Genomic DNA, 22,253 nt, shown 5'->3' on the forward strand with positions numbered 1-22,253 from the left:
GAACAAACAACGACACATATATTACATACAGATCATTATTATAAGGTATCAATTATACACAAAACCTTCCTCATAAGTAAGTGCATTTATTAATGAAAACCTACATTAGTTCCTGAGATTACCCATAACATACAGACGGCAAAACATGGCGGCAGACTTTATAGTTGTGTAAATATTAACCACACCAGCTGATGGCACAACGAGGTGGGATTCATTATGAAAAGAATGATAGGGAAAAGGGTGAGTTATTCTGATCAGAATCAAATCAATCGTAAGCAGTAATTGTAGTTCACGTTTACATGCCAGCGTCATAAGTAGAAGATGACCGAATTGAATGGGTACGGTATTCAGTATGGGAAACGATATAAAAATCTAATAATAAATTGGGTAACACGATTGTAGGGCAAGTAATAGAAGCCAAAATGATGGAAGAGTAGTGGCTCCACAACTGATTATACTTGGAAAATAACAAGACATACTGACAGACACCAGCTGTATTATACTGATACAAGAAACTTAGATAATGAATTGTAAGGCGTAGATACAAATTACGATTTGTAAAGAGCGAGGAGAAAAGGAAAGATTAATAGAGCATTCGGGACGAATCAACACATAAGGAAGTGCGATGTTCTCTGAGACCGTAGCGGTCGCGCGGTTCCAGACTGAAGCGCCTAGAACTGCTCGGCCACCAGCGGCCGACTGTAAGGTACTCTCCATCAACAACAAAAAACTGATTCGCAGCGGATAGGTTCACATCCTTCGTAGGAAGAAAGGCATTATACAGTGAAGCGCCAAAGAAACTGGTATAGGCATGCGTATTCAAATACGGAGATATGTGCAAAGGCAGAATACGGCGCAGCGGTCGGCTACGCCTATATAAAACAAGTGTCTGGCGGAATTATGAGATCGGTTACTGCTGCTACAATGGCAAGTTATCAAGATTTAGGTGAGATTGAACATGGTGTTACAGTCGGCGCACGAGCGATGGGACGCAGAATCTCCGATGTAGCGATGAAGTGGGGTTTCTCCCGTACGACCATTTCACGAGGAATCCGGTAAAACATCAAATCTCCGACATCGCTGTCGCTGGAAACAAATCCTGCAAGAACGGGACCAACAACGACTGAAGAGAACTGTGCAACGTGACAAAAGTGCAACACTTCTGTAGATTGCTGGATATTTCAATGCTGGGCCATCAAAAAGTGAGAGTGTGCGAACCATTCAACGAAGCATCATAAATATGAGCTTTTGGAGCCGGAGGCCCACTGGTGTACCCTTGATGACTGCACGACGCAAAGCTTTATGCCTCACCTGGACTCTTCAGTACTGACATTGGACTGTTGAAGACTGGAAACATGTTATCTGGTCGGACGAACCTCGTTTCAAATTACTTCGTGTGAAGGGAAGTTTACGGGTATGGAGACAACTTCATGGAACCATGGACCCTGTAAGGGACTGTTCAAGCTGGTGGAGGCTCTCTAATGGTTTGGCGCGTGTGCTGTTGGAGTGATACGGGACCCCTGATACGTCTAGATACTCCCCAGAGACAAACTAGGGCAATTACAGCAGGACAATACGACATCTCACACATCCATAATAGCTACGGAGTGGCTCCAGTAACACTCTTATGAGTTTAAACACTTCCACATGTCACCAAACTCCGCGTACATGAACATTATTGAGCATATCTGGGGTGCCTTGCTACGTGCTGTTCAGAAGAGATCTCCACCCCCTCTCACTCTTACGGATTTATGAACAACCCTGGTGTCAATTCCCTCCAGTACTACTTCAGACATAAGTCAAGTCCATGCCACATCGTGCTGCGACACTATTGTGTGCTCGCGGGGCCCTACACGATATTATGCAGAGATACCTGTTTCTTTGGTTCTTCAGTCTAGAATGAAAATTTTGTTCCTTGCCGTTTGTATTTTTCTAAGAATAGAGATACTGGATAAGGGGCAAGTTTATATTTCAGGAAGGTTTTATATCTTCTGTACTTTGTTAAAACAAATCCTTTGGAAAAGACTCAATAGATCACCAGGAGAAACTTTAGAGCTCGCAGCATTTACAATACTGACCGCAGAAAGGAGACTCAGAACATCATCTTTCCTATGGAACTTCACATTCTGGAAACTGTTACCAATGATTCTTTAATACCTTTTTCCCCCTTTTCGTGACAAATGTGACAAATTACATTCTCCACTCAGGCAACACCACTGCTGACAGACATAAAATTACTTTCGCACTGAAAAACAATCACACAGCTTACACGAAAACTTCTTGCATGTAAATGTACGGCACCTGTCCCCAGTTCCAGTCTTATGCACCATAAAAAACTTAACGCAATCTGAGATGAGTTTTAGTAGGTTCTAAACGTAACGTCAGCTATGCTGTATATGCTGGTAATGCACTTAAGTGAGATTTCCAGTTCCACTGTATAACATAAAAGTAAAATATGTGTCATATATACACTCCTGGAAATTGAAATAAGAACACCGTGAATTCATTGTCCCAGGAAGGGGAAACTTTATTGACACATTCCTGGGGTCAGATACATCACATGATCACACTGACACAACCACAGGCACATAGACACAGGCAACAGAGCATGCACAATGTCGGCACTAGTACAGTGTATATCCACCTTTCGCAGCAATGCAGGCTGCTATTCTCCCATGGAGACGATCGTAAAGATGCTGGATGTAGTCCTGTGGAACGGCTTGCCATGCCATTTCCACCTGGCGCCTCAGTTGGACCAGCGTTCGTGCTGGACGTGCAGACCGCGTGAGACGACGCTTCATCCAGTCCCAAACATGCTCAATGGGGGACAGATCCGGAGATCTTGCTGACCAGGGTAGTTGACTTACACCTTCTAGAGCACGTTGGGTGGCACGGGATACATGCGGACGTGCATTGTCCTGTTGGAACAGCAAGTTCCCTTGCCGGTCTAGGAATGGTAGAACGATGGGTTCGATGACGCTTATTTGTTTATGCCTAATGATGGTGGGTGTGTTCGCCGTTATCAAGACTTTAGATGGGGTAGATATACACCATACAAATAGAAGCTACCGGCCTTTCCGCTGTGGTAACACTGGTTATCACCAGATCACCGAAGTTAAGCACTGCAAGGCACGGCTGACACTTGGATGCATCACCATTAGGGTCTGCCGAGTGCGCCGGCCGGGGTGGCCGCGCGGTTCTAGGCGCTACAGTCTGGAACCGAGTGACCGCTACGGTCGCAGGTTCGAATCCTGCCTCGGGCATGGATGTGTGTGATGTCCTTAGGTTACTTAGGTTTAAGTAGTTCTAAGTTCTAGGCGACTGATGACTTCAGAAGTTAAGTCGCGTAGTGCTCAGAGCCATTTCCTGCCGAGCGCTATTGGCCAGTAGGATGCACTCAGCCCTTGTAAGGCCAATTGAGGAGCTACTTGATTGAAATGTAGCTGCACCGGCCACAAAATCTGCCAATGGCTTGGAGAGCGGTGTGCTGACCACATGCCCCTCCGTATCCGCATCCGGTGACGCCTAAGGTCCGAGGACGACATGGCGGCCGGTCGGTACCGTTGGACTTCCATGGCCTGTTTGGACAGTGTTTGTTTTTTAATGCCCTTGGTACTATGTCCAGAAAAAAAATAATCAAGTTTTTAGAGAATTTGGTGCTCTTTCATAAAGGAAATGAACAACAAAGTGCTAGGAGCACAAAAAACTGAGATATTTTGCAAAAAAAGCTTGAAAAGTTCAAAATTTTCGGAGTTTTTAGGCTACACAATGTTTAGCCAACATAAATTTTGTTGCCTAATCTTGGTTATCCAATCTTTCCAACTATATGAACCAGCTAAAAAATAGAATCTTTTGCCGCATCTTTTGCAAAGTACAGGCTTTTTCTGTCAATCTGACAGGAATACAAGTGATTTACTAAATTTTATACGTTTTATCATTTCTACAGCCAGTAGATTTACTTACTCTGTCAAGAGCTTCACATTCCTTGGCATTGCACTTTTTTGTGTTTTTCTCCGGAATGACGTCATTCAGTATGCAAACACTGCACGCTTGTTAAAAGTGCTGCAGAGTAGATGCCTTCCACAGAGCTACAGGAGCAGTCCGGAGCGCTTCTGAGTACAGGAAACGGCTGTCAATAAAGAATTCAGGGCTATCGACTGGCAACACTCCTAACCTCTCGCAAGCAGAAACTAAACTCTGTCCTCACCAGACCAAACAATTCAGCTTTTAAAGACTGGGTTATTTTTGTAATTGCTGAAGGGATCGCTACGCAGTAAGACAGTTCAGTTTAAACGGCATCCGAACATCTCAGCAAATAACTTCCTGCAGCGCATTTAAGTAACAATGTGTTCATTTTGTTAGTGCGCAGACGTGCGTCTCGCTTCAGGCATTAGTGGTGAATCATTTTACTGCCATTAAACCACATGATAAGTGACACGCAGGCTGGTAGAATCCTCGATTTCTTTACACACTCACTGAATAAAAACCACAACACCAAAAAATAGTTAATGTCAAGTAATGAAATTTCGAGAATACATTTGTCAAGGTAACATACACTACTGGCCATTAAAACTGCTACAACCAAGAAGAAATGCAGATGATAAACGGGTATTCATTGGACAAGTATATCATACTAGAACTGTCATGTGATTACATTTTCACGCAATTTGGGTGCATAGATCCTAATAAATCAGTACCGAGAACAACCACCTCTGGCCGTAATAATGGCCTTGATACGCCTGGGCATTGAGTCAAACAGAGCTTGGATGGCGTGTACAGGTACAGCTGCCCATGCAGCTTCAACACGATACCGCAGTTCATCAAGAGTAGTGACTGCCGTATTGTGACGAGCCAGTTGCTCAGCCACCATTGACCAGATGTTTTCACTTGGTGAGAGATCTGGAGAATGTGCTGGACAGGGCAGCAGTCGAACATTTTCTGTATCCAGAAAGGCCCGTACAGGACCTGCAACATGCGGCCGTGCATTATCCTGCTGATATGTAGGGTTCCGCAGGGATCGAATGAAGGGTAGAAAAAAATGGTTCCAATGCCTGTCGCACTTGGCCGGTCAATATAGGGACGGATAATACCGCTTATGGATGACGCTGGAGTTGTCATCCGATGTCCCACATGTGCTCGATCGAAGACAGATCTGGTGATCATGGGGGGGGGGGGGGGGGGGGGCAAGGTGTCATGTCAACCCTGGTAGAGCATTTTTGGTTGCAACATGGGGTATCGTCTCAGTTGTGTGACTGCATTCGTGATTTCCTGTCAGGAAGGTCGCAGTTCGTAGTAATAGACGGCAAATCATCGAGTAAAACTGAAGTGATTTCAGGTGTTCCCCAGGGAAGCGTCCTGGGATCTCTGCTGTTCCTAATCTATATAAATGACCTGGGTGACAATCTGAGCAGTTCTCTTAGGTTGATCGCAGCTGATGCTGTAATTTACCGTCTAGTAAGGTCATCCGAAGACCAGTATTAGTTGCAAAGCGATTTAGAAAAGATTGCTGTATGGTGTGGCAGGTGGCAGTTGACTCTAAATAACGAAAAGTGTGAGGTGATCCACATGAGTTCCAAAAGAAATCCGTTGGAATTCGCTTACTCGATAAATAGTACAATTCTCAAGGCTGTCAATTCAACTAAGTAGCTGAGTGTTAAAATTACGAACAACTTCAGTTGGAAAGACCGCATAATATTGTGGGGAAGGCGAACCAAAGTTTGCGTTTCATTGGCAGGACACTTAGAAGATGCAACAAGTCCACTAAAGAGACAGCTTACACTACACTCGTTCGTCCTCTGTTAGAATATTGCTGCGCGGTGTGGGATCCTTACCAGGTGGGATTGACGGAGGACATCGAAAGGGTGCACAAAAGGGCAGCTCGTTTTGTATTATCACGTAGTAGGGGAGAGAGTGTGGCAGATATGATACGCGAATTGGGATGGAAGTCATTAAAGCAAAGACGTTTTTCGTCGCGGCGAGATCTATTTACGAAATTTAAGTCACCAACTTTCTCTTCCGAATAAGAAAATATTTTGTTGAGCGCAACCTACATAGGTAGGAATGATCATGAAAATAAAATAAGAGAAATCAGAGCTCGAACAGAAAGGTTTAGGTGTTCGTTTTTCCCGCGCGCTTTTCGGGAGTGGATTGGTAGAGAGATAGTATGATTGTGGTTCGACGAACCCTCTGCCAAGAACTTAAATGTGAATTGCAGAGTAGTCATGTAGATGTAGATGTAGATGTATGCAGGCGATCGTTATCCTATTGGAAAACACCTCATGGACTGCTGTTAATGAATGACAGCATTTAACAGCCCGAATCACCAGAATGACGTGCAGATTTGTAGTCAGGGTGCATTGGATAACCACGAGAGGGTCCATGCTGTCATACGAAATTGCACCCCACATCATAACTCCAGCGGTAGGTCCAGTACGCCTCGCATGCAGACAGATTGATTGCAGGCCCTCAACTGACCTCCTCTAACCAAAACATGGCCATCACTGTAACCGAGGCAGAGCTAGCTCTCATCAGAAAATAGAACATACCTCCAACCTGTCGTCCAATGACCTCTCACGTGTAGCTGGGAGCTGTCCTTGAAGTAATCGATTAGTTGCAGTTCGTTGTGTCACTGTGGTGCCAACTGCTGCTCAAATTGCTGCAGCACAGGCAGCACGCTGTGCCGGAGCCATACACCGAACACGACGGTCTTCCCTCCCAGTAATGTCACATGACCGTCCGGAGTCCGGTCTTCTTGAGACCGCACATTATCGTGACCACCGCTGTCGGCACTAATGTACAGTGGCTACATCCCTACCAAGACTTCCTGCAGTATCACTGAAGGTACATCCAGCTTCCTGTAGCCCCATTACGTGACTCCATTCAAACATAGTGAGGTGCTGATACTGGCATCTTTGTCTCCTTAATGGCCTTCTTGACTAACAACAACTCACCACGTCAAGTCTCAAAGGTAACTAACGCTCACGACGGTTACAGCGTGTATTTAAAACAAATCTGATCTGCATCCTCGTCGCGGCGTTACTAGCGCCATTCTTATGCGACAGGCGCGGAATTTTAATAGTCGTCATCTTTCAGATGTAAAAACACGCCTACAAACTATCATTTATGACTCACAACTCCTCCTTGGTGTTGTGATCTGTGGCCAACACTGACGTTAGCATCACACATTTACTTCTGTACGTCTCGTTTGAAAAATCTTTTCGTATTACTACAGCAAAGTACAACAAATTGTTTGTGGTTTTCCATCCAAAGTCTTGTCTGATGCATTTATCGACTCTGGGGTACCCTAAGGAAGCTTCTTTATCTCTGCTACGTTAAACTGAACCAGCTTAATCAAACCTTGGTCTTCTTTTAAAATTTTAACTCTCTACTACTACTGACGTTAGCATCACACATTTACTTGTGTACGTCTCGTTTGAAAATTCTTTTCGTATTACTACAGCAAAGTGCAACAAATTGTTTGTGGTTTTCCATCCAAAGTCTTGTCTGATGCATTTATCGACTCTGGGGTACCCTAAGGAAGCTTCTTTATCTCTGCTACATTAAACTGAACCAGCTTAATCAAACCTTGGTCTTCTTTTAAAATTTTAACTCCCTACATACGTCTTTTAGTCAAGTTGTGCCATATATTTCTTTTCTTTTTCGGTAGATACAGTAACTCTTTACCATTTATTCTATCTACACTTGTAATTTTTACCATTTTGCACCATCACATTTCAAAATCGTCTACTGACGTCATGTCTGAATTGTTTATCACAGGGGCGGTTCTCACTGAAGTAATACATCACGCGATGAGGCTCGCGATACAATACAGAAGAAATCAGCCTGCCGGAGTGGCCGTGTGGTTCTGGGCGCTACAGTCTGGAACCGAGCGACCGCTACGGTCGCAGGTTCGAATCCTGCCTCGGGCATGGATGTGTGTGATGTCCTTAGGTTAGTTAGGTTTAATTAGTTCTAAGTTCTAGGCGACTGATGATCTCAGAAGTTAAGTCGCATAGTGCGCAGAGCCATTTTTGAAGAAACCAGCATCAGTGGACCATATAAGAAAATTGTGGAGACCACGTTCTCATTCAAATGAGCAAAAAATAGGCAAAGTTTGAATATTTCTTTTGAAACAATGAAAACACATACAGAAGATGTGTTTGGGGATTATGATTGCACATACTTTGAACTTTACTTTAGAATTTTAATACAAAAAACAAAATAAAATCGTGGCCGTAATTATGATTTGATAAAAGGCCTGAGAGTTTAAGTAGGCAGACTGCGTACAGTGTAACCCCGCAGGAGTTGTTTCAAATCAAAAGTGGATAACATCACTCGATATTGCATCACATTTCAGGAATATTATACCTAGCCACAATGAAATAACGCTAAATTTGACGAAATGCTGTAAACTGGAACTTTTAGTTCTGTTTTTCGGGACTGTTTTACTCTTTACGGCTTTACAAAAAACAGTTAATGTATTTCATACATTATAAGTAGGTATAAGTTCCCAAAAAGTTGTTTGATTTTAGGCAGTCAAAGGTAGAAGTTAAGAGGTTGAACCATTTTTATTTTATGATGCACTCAGTTCTGAATAATCGTTTCCCGAGAAAAACCTGTTTCTATTTTAGGAAAAACTTTTATTTGTATTATTAGTTCAATTTATATAAAAAATAAGGGTTATTACGTATTCTTGATGTCGCTAAACACAAATCTGAAGTTAAATTTCAAAATTCAATACGAATAATCCAATATGGAGGACCAAAAATTGTTTTGACCAATTCTGACCAAAATTGGAGAAAAAATTATTTTTGGTACTTACGTTCAGTCTGCAATTCCAGGACCGTATATCAAACCTTCTTGGCGAGAAAAGCTGGTCTGTCTGACCTGAATATACTGTGTTCTGCATTTTGCACACGCTGTTCGTCGGCTTTTTGGGGGAATATGTTTACATGAATACTGCAATATAAATCATTTTGTGAACGCGCATACCTGCAGGACAAGTTTTCTACCTGAGCCGGCGTCTTCGGCTCAGAGCGTCCCACGGCGACCATGACGCTGTTTCGGACAATGGACTGCAGAAACTTTTGTAACGCACTGATTAAAAACAGTTTTCATCCCAACGTTCTAGACACGTATAAGTTTCAAAAAATGGATGAGAATCTGGCCTCAACTGGTTCACACTAGAACGACAGAGATACAACACCAATACTTATAAATGTCACATCATTCTGCGCAACACGTACTGCTTGTTGCTCCATGCAGATTGTGTCATACAATACGCATAGAGAGAAATTGCCAGTTATACGATGTAAATAAAAGAAAATGTTTTATGCAGACGAAGAAAATCTCAGTAGTTATATTTATTAGTAAAATTTCTACTTTTTGTGTAAAAAAATACAGACTACTGTTTTTCATTTCTGTATGAATTTTTTTCAGTCGATTTTAGGGAAAAAAAATTCTTTCGATTCTTTTCGATACTGTACATAATTCTTGTGGTACTTCGAAGTAAAGATCATGGCGTTGCACAAATTATGGTTAAGTTCTGTGACACAACATAAGAGAATATGACTCAGAATGGATCGCAGCTTTACCTCAGTCACTGGCGGTGCTACACGTACACGGCACACCCGTGAATTATTTGAATGGTCTCACTTTTTTTGCTCTTTTGTTACAAGTAAACAACTTCGTCCATGTAAATACACACACAGCAACAGTACACACCCAACGGATGTAGAGGTATTATGCAGAGAATATAGTAGCTCATTGTAATGGTTTCACAAATGTATTATACCTCAGTAGTACGATGTCTCTGAACTGGGACTGAACTGCAATAATCAAGATCGCCACACACAACAAGCATCTGCTGAACAGTGCTTCTCACCTGTCACTGGTAACTTTGCTCAAAGGAGAGGATGTGAACCTGAGGGGCCAATATTGTCGTTATCTACAATAGAATCACCAATATTCGAGAACGGGGCAAGGAATAGTAAACTAGTTCGTGTATTTTATTCTTATTTATTGTTAAGATATAAACATAAGTGCAGTGCCATTAAAATAATTTTAAGCTTGACAGTGACAATCATTTGAAAAGGTACTATTTGTAGCAAACATTACACGGTTCGTTTCCCTGGTGCTTCTGGCCACATGTGACATATTAATAACGCAGTAATGTTGACGACCACGCCGCGTAATGCCTACCGAAGCGGAATTCCACTAAACGTATCAGAGTTTTTTTAGCTTTGGGGCGGAGCGGCGGAATTTAAAAATTTATAAAAAGTAGCGTAATTTAACTTCTCGTTGTAATGTAAAACCCTATAAATTTCCGTTTCAAAGTTCTGAAAATTATTTAATTCAGATTTAGATTAACAAAAGAACGTTATAAATTTACAGAATAATGCAGATTTAGTATGTACTGTGCACCTTAAAGTTAAATATGCACGCTTTCGTATTCCTTTGGATATGAACGTGACCTGATGACATCTGAGGCGATAACATTTAAGATGGCACAGACACTGCAGGATGCCGCCAACAGTGGGCAGTGCACGATAATTACCGCAGCTATAAATTAGAACGCCAGTTGACACTCGAGACGATGGCAGTATATTACTAAATCAATTTATTACGACAAGGCTTTTGAATCGGTCGTGTATGATTTGAATATAGTAACCTTAAAGTTATAAGACCATTGAATAACGAGTGCTACAGCTGGCTGTTCGACACCAAACAAGAAAAGGCAATTGAGCGATGAGCTTGCGCGAGATGAGAAGAAAATGGAAAAAGGGGCTATTCTCTGGATGAGATTTAAATGAAGATATTTTTAAAAAGTGGTTAGGAGCAGTTAGTGGTGATAACACGGAATGGGAATGCGAAGTTTGTAAAATAGTGCTAGGAACAAAACGAAGTGACCTACTGAACCACACTGGAAGCCGGAGGCACGATAGGAATTTGAAAGCTACACACCGTGCAGGAAATATTTCACACGTAAGACACTTTTTTCCCCTTACTTACGACTTACAGCGGCAAGGAATATTGTTACTGTTATGCTGTTGTTATTAAAATTACATTTTATGAATTTGAACTTTAAAGCTAGAGTAACGAATAAGAATTTCCATAGGCATACATAACACATTAACATTACTTGCCGCCCGCAGTGGCCGAGCGGTTCTAGGCGTTTCAGTCTGGAACCCCGCAACCGCTATGGTCGCATGTTCGAATCCTGCCTCGGGCATGGAGGTGTGTGTGATGTCCTTAGGTTAGTTAGGTTTAAGTAGTTCTAAGTTCTAAGCGACTGATGACCTCAGATGTTAGTCCCATAGTGCTCAGAGCCATTTGAACCATTTGAGCATTATTTACGTTAATATAGCAAGGGTTCACTTTTACGGTCTGTTATCACTTTCGTTTTCAGATACTAGAACCAGAGAAAGAGCAAAAGGATGCTACAGTGGCTGATACAAGATTAGATTTAACAGCTGCAAAAACAGTAAGTCAGGATCCCACAAAATGAACAAGCATTGTTAAGAATGCTCTCTCTGAAAATATTAAGGACGTGTTAAATAAGAAACAACGAATTTTCCACCTGTACAGACGTGAGTACAAACATCGGCAATATCAAGTTAATATCCATGTTAGTGAATATATAGACAGTTCTAAAGTTAAAACATCTACCACATCCAGTTCCCGTAGTAGTGACGAAGGTAACATAAGGGATCTGTATAACCTTTTCAAAAAATGGATAGAGAGGTTTGAGTTATCTGTTGATAACGTTGTTGGTTTTGTGCTGTTAATTCCCACTTTATATTAGGTAAGAATGAATCTTTCGAGACCCAACTCCTCACTGAAAACTCCGAGATAACTGCGAAGGGATGTTTTTGTCATTCACCTCATTTAGTTGCTGTAGCTGATACACAGGAAATCACTAACTATGTCAAAGCTCTGATACAGAACATTTATATCTATTTTTCTCGCTCTCCTAAGTGCCAGGGTATATCAGAGGAATTTCAGAAGTTCACGCACTCTTCTTAATTAAATACTATTAAGCCTGGTAAAACAAGATAGTTAGCACTTCCGAATCATGTCAATCGTGTACTGCAACAGTGAAGAGCCTTGTAAGGTATATCATATTTTCTGAACATCAAAATCCCTAGAATGAGATTTTCACTCTGCAGCGGAGTGTGCGCTGATACGAAACTTCCTGGCAGATTAAAACTGTGTGCCCGACCGAGACTGGAACTCGGGACCTTTGCCTTTCGCGGGCAAGTGCTCTACCATCTGAGCTACCGAAGCACGACTCACGCCCGGTCCTCACAGCTTTACTTCTGCCAGTATCTCGTCTCCTACCTTCCAAACTTTACAGAAGCTCTCCTGCGAACCTTGCAGAACTAGCACTCCTGAAAGAAAGGATATTGCGGAGACATGGCTTAGCCACAGCCTGGGGGATGTTTCCAGAATGAGATTTTCACTCTGCAGCGGAGTGTGCGCTGATATGAAACTTCCTGGCAGATTAAAACTGTGTGCCCGACCGAGACTGGAACTCGGGACCTTTGCCTTTCGCGGGCAAGTGCTCTACCATCTGAGCTACCGAAGCACGACTCACGCCCGGTCCTCACAGCTTTACTTCTGCCAGTATCTCGTCTCCTACTTTCCAAACTTTACAGAAGCTCTCCTGCGAACCTTGCAGAACTAGCACTCCTGAAAGAAAGGATATTGCGGTAGCTCAGATGGTAGAGCACTTGCCCGCGAAAGGCAAAGGTCCCGAGTTCGAGTCTCGGCCGGGCACACAGTTTTAATCTGCCAGGAAGTTTCATATCAGCGCACACTCCGCTGCAGAGTGAAAATCTCATTCTGGAAACATCCCCCAGGCTGTGGCTAAGCTATGTCTCCGCAATATCCTTTCTTTCAGGAGTGCTAGTTCTGCAAGATTCACAGGAGAGCTTCTGTAAAGTTTGGAAGGTAGGAGACGAGATACTGGCAGAAGTAAAGCTGTGAGGACCGGGCGTGAGTCGTGCTTCGGTAGCTCAGCTGGTAGAGCACTTGCCCTCAAAAGACAAAGGTCCAGAGTTCGAGTCTCGGTCGGGCACACAGTTTTAATCTGCCAGGAAGTTTCATATCAGTGCACACTCCGCTGCAGAGTGAAAATCTCATTCTGGAAACATCCCCCAACATCAGATGACGTCGTTAGAAAAATACCGAATGTACTTCTTTATAGTTAAAGTTCTGTATTTAGCCTATATATCGTCAGAAATTTGTATAGGCTTACTGTAAATTATATTTGGTGTAATAGCGGAATGTAGCGGAATTTGAGTATGATCGTAGAGGAAATAGTTTTGGCTGGGAACACTGTCGGGTTATGCATTAATATGCATGGCACTTGAGTTTTTTTAGCAAATTGACATCGTTGTGTCCACATCAAGTTAAAATAGGCGCACTTGAAAATGGACAGGGTCTGAAACTAGCAGAGCAAATGAAGTAACTTAAAACACAGGCTGTTGCAATCTTTTTATTTTTCAAATTTATTGAGGCTGTGGCGCCCATCCAAAAGAAAATTTTGAACCTGGTAATAAACGTCAAAGTGCAGAGACAATCAGTCTTTCTAGCGGCGCTTACTGTCGGAGCGCGCGTGTCAGCATGGTGACCACTCCACACAGCTACTCACAACAATACGAATGTGTCAGTTTCAGCACACCGTTCCATAGGGTCAACGCAGCAACCCTACGCCCCACTATTCGGCTAATTTGAATGGAATTGTAGAAAGTATAGCAGCAGATAATGCACTTCTTTATGCAAACTCATGTACTTCCATTGGATAGTAATGGCTCCTTCTGACTTGTTTCGTAAGTAACCAACTTATGGCTGTGTTGACGACTCCTCCAAGGTACTTCCATCAGGCGTTGTTAGTACAACAGCATGTACATTGGCGAATCTTAAAGGCTGTTGAAACTTCGTCACGAAAGTGTTTGAAACTGAGGAACACACAAGCCGCTTTTACTATCGCACTACTACACTACGCATTTCAGACGATCTCTAAATTTCGATGTTAACATCCCTAACTCGTACTCAACAGTCTTTCGATCTCTAGACGGTATAAAATTGAAAATTGTACGCATCATTCAACGTTGTTTTAGCATCTCGCATCATTCAACACTGTTTTAGGATACAGCCGCAAAGGCTCGGAATTAATGAGAAGGCCTCAGCACCAACGAAGTTGTACGAAAATGGCTCATCACTCGAATATCTTGGCAAGCAACTTGGATACGTAACAGTCGAGTTTGGTTCTTTCAACTGCCGACCAACCGGAGTGTGGCGAAATACCGCACCATCGGGGCTCGTTCCGGGATCCCCAACGTCAATCAGTCTAAACATCAGATTTGATCCAGCGACAGCTTTCAGTACGGTTTAAAAATAACCTTTGTAATTTGTGTTTCTCGACCTCATGTTCTTAAAACACCTTCGACGTTTGTGTTTGGCGTCTATAACACCGACATAGTTTAGCAGATTCCATAGCTCGACATATAGACATCTTCAATAATCTTACTAACTACTTCGCCAACAGGACCAAAAGCAATTACATTCATCCTAGCCTTCAGTTCTGTTATTTCTGAAACCAGAAAATGAGAACGTGGGTAATTAGATTCACCTAATTCCAAAACACAGTCTAAAATGAATTTTCAGTTTTCAAAAACAAATGCTGCTTGGAATTGACGTGATTGGCTTCTTCTATTTCTGTCAACCAGTTTACCATGGGAAAATGTTTTAGTGACAATTGCGTGAAAAATGAGTGAAGGATATCTAAATTCGTAATATGTAACAGGCGACTTTAAGCCAATTTCCCTATCTATTCAATACAGGCTCAGGATACATTATAATATACATACCTGGGAAGTTTCCGTCTAGACGTCAGCGACCGTAGCAGTCACGCGGTTCCCGACTGAAGCGCCTAGAACCTCTCGCTCACAACGGCCGGCGTTTGATTTTCATTCACATTTGAAAACAGTTCTTAGTTTCCGACACAATGGCATTAAACTCTTTCATATTCTTTTGCAAGACATCACCGAACAAGCTTAATTTATAAGCTCAGTAGTCTACGTGATGTGAATTAAATGTTCTCCCGTAATTCCCTTCCCTTCACAATATTTTAAAATCTATTGGGCAGAATCATTTTGTACATACTTTACATTCCCACTGTTAATTTCAAAAGCATGCAAAGGAAGCAAGATCACTTGCGAACACGTTTTGCTCTTTGGAACTGGATATTGAGTTTTCAACAAGTAGTAGTTTGGTCGCAGATTAGAGCCAAGTGCGATATCTTTTCTGAAGACTGTTTTATGCTTGCTTGTATTTCGTTTGCACAGGCTGGGATATATTGTTTTCTTAGTTGTTGGCTGTTGGAATGTCCTCAGATGCTAACCAATATAAAAAGAAAAATCAGTATCAGAAAGAGGTCTTTAAGAAATCCTAGTTTTACGATCAGTTACGTTTTATTTATAGACAGAACGAATCTGGTACAAAGATCTGAAGCCATTTCAGAACTGCAGGGTCGTCTACATTCTCCAGCGGGACGATGTCTTTGAGCAGCATCTCAGTTGCTTCGAAAATAAATTCTTATTTTTCACTCTTAGATTTCTTTTACTTATCTAATGAGAATTCTGTTGCTGCCTGCCCTTTCACTGTTTAACTGCTTAGTTTACGTTCTAAATGTTCCTAATGTTTAAATCAGTGTTTTGAGGTAGTACCTTTTTCTGCCAGTCGATTCGAGCATTACAAAATTTTCACATTAAAATATTGCTTTCCGATACGTGTAAACCTTCAGTGCATACTGTTTACCTGTGCTGTGCACCGTATCACTTAACGTACGACCCACCTTAGCTACTAATCGCGAACCCTTTAATTTGGAATCTGACGAGCGGGACTGCGCGTACCGGGAGAGCAAATAGGGTACGCTGCGGCAGTGGTGTACTGCGGGGGGGGGGGGGGGGGGGGCGTACCCAAAACTTCGCCATCAAAGCAAAAAATCAGACGACAATGGAGCTAAAAATGGCTAATGGTACGCAGCACAGCTGACAACAAACATCTAGAAATCACTACGGCACGATGTCTTCCGACTGTTGCGGGCTGCTACAGATCGAAACTATGGAGTCGGCGCCATAGTTGCCAACTGTAGGGACATGTCACAACGCCTATGGAATTTTGGTTATTTTTCCAAAATGTAGGGACGTAGGGACGGATTTCCGATCCCTCTGTAGGACGTAGGGACTTTTTGTCCAACAAAGAAAAATTACAAAATAAGAAATTAAAAAAAGAAGTTGCCAACTGTATAAATTTTAACCCTTAGCTTTCCAGGTCATTTTTTGTCACACACTGTCCTAGGTGCAGTTTGAGTGATCGCTGTATTTATCTAGCCATAAAAATGGCATTCAGCAGTTTCAGTGGAACAGTTCAGATTTCATGCAAAACATTGCATTAATACCATAGGAAAAATATATTCAAATTTATTTTGAAGTTTCTTTTTATGAGCAAAACCGCATTTGAACAGAGAACAGTACAAAATTAACATAATATTACATGAAAATGTTAATGATATGAAAACTCAAATATCTTGAATTCCAAATTTTACTTTTTACTATATTTTTATTCTTTATCATTTGCGTAACGATAAAAACATAAAAACCTCTCACAAAATATTCAAAAAGTGAAAATTACACTATTACTGTTTATGTGTTTAGCTTCCTTCTCAGGGGTTTTCTTTACACTCGCTAGAAATTTTTGTACAAACTTCGAAGGAGATTGGTTTGTTGCCACAATGGCAAACACAAGGCGCCTCCTCTTCTTTTTTTCGTATGTGCAGCATGTTCGGCGTTTTTCCAATATCTTGTACTCTTGGTTCTGCTACAGCCAAAACACGTTGAATAATGCACGAAGTTCACGGCGTATGTGATACTTGTTTCGCTTTTATCTGTGGTATCACCGACGAGTTTACCTTAGTATTGTATTTGGAGGAATCGTAAAGGACAAACGGATTCACCCCACGTATGTCGAACACGCGGAAAAATAATGCCAATGGTCATGGTTCGTTGGCTTCGATGACCAACGATATTTGTTTCGATCTATTGTATTCCTAGCAGAACCCTTATCTAAGGATTCAATTTCCACACTTCTGTCTTCATCACTTTGATCATTTGTTTCATTCAAGAAATTTACAGGTCCCAATTTAAATTCGTCTTCGTTTTCGCACTGTGCCTATACTGTATTGTGTTCACTTTCAATTTCTGTATCAATATCTGATCCAACATCGCTTCCTAAATTGTCCTCAGACCATTTCAAAACAAAATCCACAAAGTAGGAGTCCGTAACATGATCAGCAGACGTAGACCTGGCTACTGAATCTTCAACGCAAAGTCCCAATTGCTGTCTCAGTGACGGCTTAGCACAAAAGAAGCAGTAATAGTACATGTCCACGTCAAATTCAAGTGGCTAGTGACAGAGGAAACAATGGCAACTTCAGGACAGAACAACTAGACAACACTGTAATCCCCTATCCCACCATTATGCGTTAGTAACAGAGTAACAATAAACGTTATCCGTATGTGAGACCGCGCCTGCGACGTTAAGGGTTAAACATTACATATGTCTGTCACCACTGCGTACGAAAATTTGACCTATACGAACTACCTCAATGACGAAACGAGGCGTAGAAGGAAAGTATTTTGGTCAGAGGGTAAGTGACGGTGGAAATTCTGACGTGTTTGTTGCTTGGGGCTTCTCGTGCCAATGAGCTATTGCCACGTAAGGTACAAATTTCGCACTCAAGTAGCATGGATTTGGGAATGCGCGTTACGAGACAATCAGTTTTCAAATGCGGCACTTATTTATAGCAAAGAACGTAAACTGAACTAGATTTGATGCAATACAGAGCAATAATTAGAAGAAAAGTGGCCACTATTGAGGAAATCCTGACGTTAGCAACAGTCGTGAACAGAAGACAACAAACGCGAGTGGCTCCGAATGTGGCCGACAAGACACGACGGAAACAAGGGACCCATCAGGCAACTTTTAGCGCGTCTACTGTCTTATCTGCACCATTGTCACTTCCACAGTAATATTCTTAACTTCAGTGCGGCGATTGTATTTATGTCTATGATGAAAATAAAGGATAAACAGCTCACGTAGGTCAGTTCAGTTTCTTTAGCGTTATCACTAGGTTCCAAAGTTTCTTTTCGGGGTGTGTAACTGTAGTATTAGTATTTTTTTTTGTCATGGCTTCAGCACCGAGAAAGAAAAGAGAGTTACAAAACAGCGGCAGTCGAAGCTAAAATAGAAATTTGGGGAAATGTGGCAAGAGGAAGAATAGTTTCAAGGGTGGCTAACTGCACACCCCAAAGACAGTTATCATGCGCGTTATCGGGCGTATGATATTACTTTGTCTGCTGGAAGAAGCGACGTTTTGAAACACGCAAATCGCGATTCACACAAAAATCGATTGTCACAATTTAATACACAGTCAGTGCTTTCGTCGTGGATGCACCAACCTATTACAAGCACGGCAAGTCTTAAGCTCGAAGAGAATGCCAAAGATGCTGAAATAACATTGGTAACTGCATTTGCTGAGCGCTCACTATTCATGTCAACACTGGATCATATACACGGATTTAAAATTTCACGTTTCATACTTCTAGAAGTTGTAGAGGGTACTTAGTAGATCAAGTTTTACAAAGGAACTCATGTTTAGAAATGTTATCCAAGGACGCTGCGAAGCATCAGAATTACAGACGCCAGCACTTGTAAACGTATGTATGTACCGGATGATTCTGCGATGAGGTTACGAGCTTTCTAGGATGGTGGAGAAGGATAAATGTATCAATTTGAAGTAAGGATCCCCGTATGCGAAACGAACGAGTTGAATCGTTCTGTTATCTCTGACAGTGGAATATATACACTGGTACTGTTGTTGCTAAGATTGTAGGGTAGGCAACTGTTAGAGGTGGTATTCTTTCGTACCTCACGTAATGAAACTTATAGCCTACCACACATCTGCGTGAACGTCTCTGGAACGCGCTTTTATGAAACATTGATTCCTCAGTGACTCGTTTCAGTCACTCTAAGTGTTCGGTAAGAATCACGAGCTTCGTAAGCTATGAGAAATGCGTATCATTTAGGGAATCTTGGTAGTAGTACTGGTTTCAGAGCGTATCCTGCACGTGTTTGTTTTTCAATATACAAAGAAAAGGTCAGCTTTCACGTACAAATTTTTATATCTTGAAACACGCAATAATCTCAAGACTGCAACTTTGTGAAACCCCGAAACTAGTCATCTGAAGAAATAAAAATCTATATCTGGACGCTAACTTTCTTTCTTTGTACAAAGCGGAACTTCAATTCCTCGCCCAACCCGTACCCGCGGTGGCAGTCAACCATTGACAACGGAAACAGACAATAAAATTTTAAAAAATATAAAAAATTAACAGTTACAACTATAACTTAGTCTTTTCATTTGAGACACCTCCAGTGGAGAATAACTGTAAATAGCGCTTAATTTCCAAAAGGAAGACTCAATTTCGCTGCGTCTGCTGGCGAAAAACTTCCCAAGAACGCAGTGAATATTTTGATTTGAAGAAATGACCATTTAGTGAACAAAATTGTTACTAAAGGGGAAATGCTACTACTGTATCCAACATTTTGTTTTTTTTCGTCAGTAGAGAAGTTTTTTCAGCCGTAGGGACTTTCAAGGTGATTTTAGGGACTTCTGAAATGTCGTGTAGGGATACGGTAGAAAATGAGTTGGCAACACTGGTTCGCCTGCCAAGTTATGTTTCCCACATAACACTGACTGTGGTCACTATTTATTTTACCTGAATCGGGACGCCGAAGTATACTAACCCCTTGAGCAGTCACCCGTGCAGCCAATAAACGCCATTCGGAATTTCCAAGAATATTTAGCCCTGTAGCGTGAGGAGAGAGGCTGATGTGGGATCGCCAGCCATTCCGAGAACTACATTCCGAAATATTTCGTTTCGCAAGAAGCCTGGACACAAAGACGGCAATATTGGTGCCTAATTACTCAGAAAACACTTGGCCATCCACAAATTCTTTCACTCTTTAGCGTCAAGCCTAAAAGAGATTTCTCGCAATATTAAAAGTAACAGGTATTTCTTTCCTGTTAAAACATCTTAGTTCTCTCATCCCTTTATTTTCATACATATAATCTTTTAACAAAGTTTCAAGCTCGACGTTCTCTACAAATTTCGTTTTAATATCTCGCTTAACGCGAAATTTGTAAACTTCGCTTTAAAACGACCTTTTTGCTTTAATTCGCGAAAGTAAGATAATTATTTTCTAAATCAAAAACATATGATACGTAAAGGCATTGTCAAATCGCATCAAAATATCTTCTGTCACGTCTATCGTTAATGCGAAAAAATCATGCCTTTACCCATGACACACTCTGGTATAATAAAAAGAGACCAGTACCTGTAATATGACATTTCTCTGACAGAGTAAAACTGTCAATCATACGGACGGATTTTCACTATGCAGTAACTTCGTCTCCTATATTTGTCCTGACCGAAATACACTCTCCGCTGTTTTCGTCGTATGAAAATTTGCCCAAAACAGGTATGCTCTGCTAACATTCCGCTGTCGTCGATGCCGGTAAACAACGTTAGGGTTCGCGATTGCATCTCGCTCTTCAATTAAACTGCGATGACAGATGGAGAACGCAAATTGAAAATCTCTGTCAGCCGGGGTAAAATAATTCACGCAGAAATCACAATTTTAGTTGGCGAAGCGTGTACCATTAATTAGTTTAATGGGGACTGCCGACGTCGCCATTCCGTACTGTCCCTAATTGGCAGGAATACGGCTGCTGCCATCGCGCTTTTGAAGTAGATCACTCAAAGGCACAAATATTTTCGCCGTGACGACGTTAAAAACCATTCTGCGTAGGAAGATGAAATTCGGCATTGCCGCTGATCTAAAAACAGTAACGCTTCCGTGTCAACAATGTATTAGGAACATGAATCGAGTATTTAGATGCAAATAACACGAGTTTTGTCGTCAACATACTTTGCCTCCCAAGTTCACTTGACATTAATGTGGCGAAGCCGTGTCCTACAGCAATCTCAAATTTTAAATGCCATTACATGTTTCGTACAGATAGATACAGTTCAAAAGACCCGTGAATTTAGTACGTGCGTTTCGTAGGATTCTTAATGAACTTGGCTTAAAGCTTCGAAGAGATAAATATAAGAACATTTCGCTTGTTCGTGAGCACTGCAACAGTTAAGATGCCGATATTTTTCTGCGGGAAAAGAAGATATCTCATCGCTATTTTTAGACATGTGTTGCTTGTGACTGCATTGCCAGGCCTCTGTTTTAGTAATCTATGCTACGTTATCACTGCGGAGCAGCTTCATTGTATGCCAATAGACGCCAGAAGGACATCATATTTGACCTTATAACATTGAGCAAATTAGCGATTTCTATTTGTCCACCATATTTCATCGATATACAAACAAGGTGTGCAAAATAAAAGTGGCCTGGAAAATATTTTACGTGCCATAAGATTGGAAACACAACCCCTATCATCTGTCTCTTTTCCAGCTGTGTCTGAAATACACGCAATGGCTGCAGAATGTGTATAATGCAGAGAAAATGAATCAGATTGTCATCTGCACTGATATCCAGAAAGAAGTTGTTTAACGCGACTATCAGAACTCTCGAAAAGTTATTGGCTGATTTACTTGACATTTTACACGGTGCTCTAATAAACACTCAAATTTACATAGACCCTATATATATTTAAATATGTATACTATATAAATATGGAGGGTGGCCAGAAAATCTAGTATGGGTGTTACAGGGTTTCCAGACTGTCTCTGACTACCGTGTGTACATTTTTTATCCACGGGAAACGTTTTAACAAAAAACTCGAAAAGTTTATGACAGATTTACTTCCAATTTTTACAGAGTACACTAATAAAAATATAGACGAACACAAGAGAATAATTTTTGTAAGCAACAATGTACAGGATTCTTGTCGAAACCGACGCGAGAAAGAACAAGCTGATCTGCACTGTCAAAATATGTGGTTTAGTTTTCCTTCTGGTAGTCAGTTTTAAGTACGAGAGCAGGCACTAGTGTACACACACACACACACACACACACGCGCGCGCGCGCGCGCGCACACACATATGCAGTCGATTTCAACAGAAAACGGTAAAGTCGTATTTATGGCTTATCGTGTTATGTTTAAATCTACC

Source organism: Schistocerca americana, chromosome 4 (genome assembly GCF_021461395.2).
Source record: "Schistocerca americana isolate TAMUIC-IGC-003095 chromosome 4, iqSchAmer2.1, whole genome shotgun sequence".
NCBI classification, from domain to species: domain Eukaryota; kingdom Metazoa; phylum Arthropoda; class Insecta; order Orthoptera; family Acrididae; genus Schistocerca; species Schistocerca americana.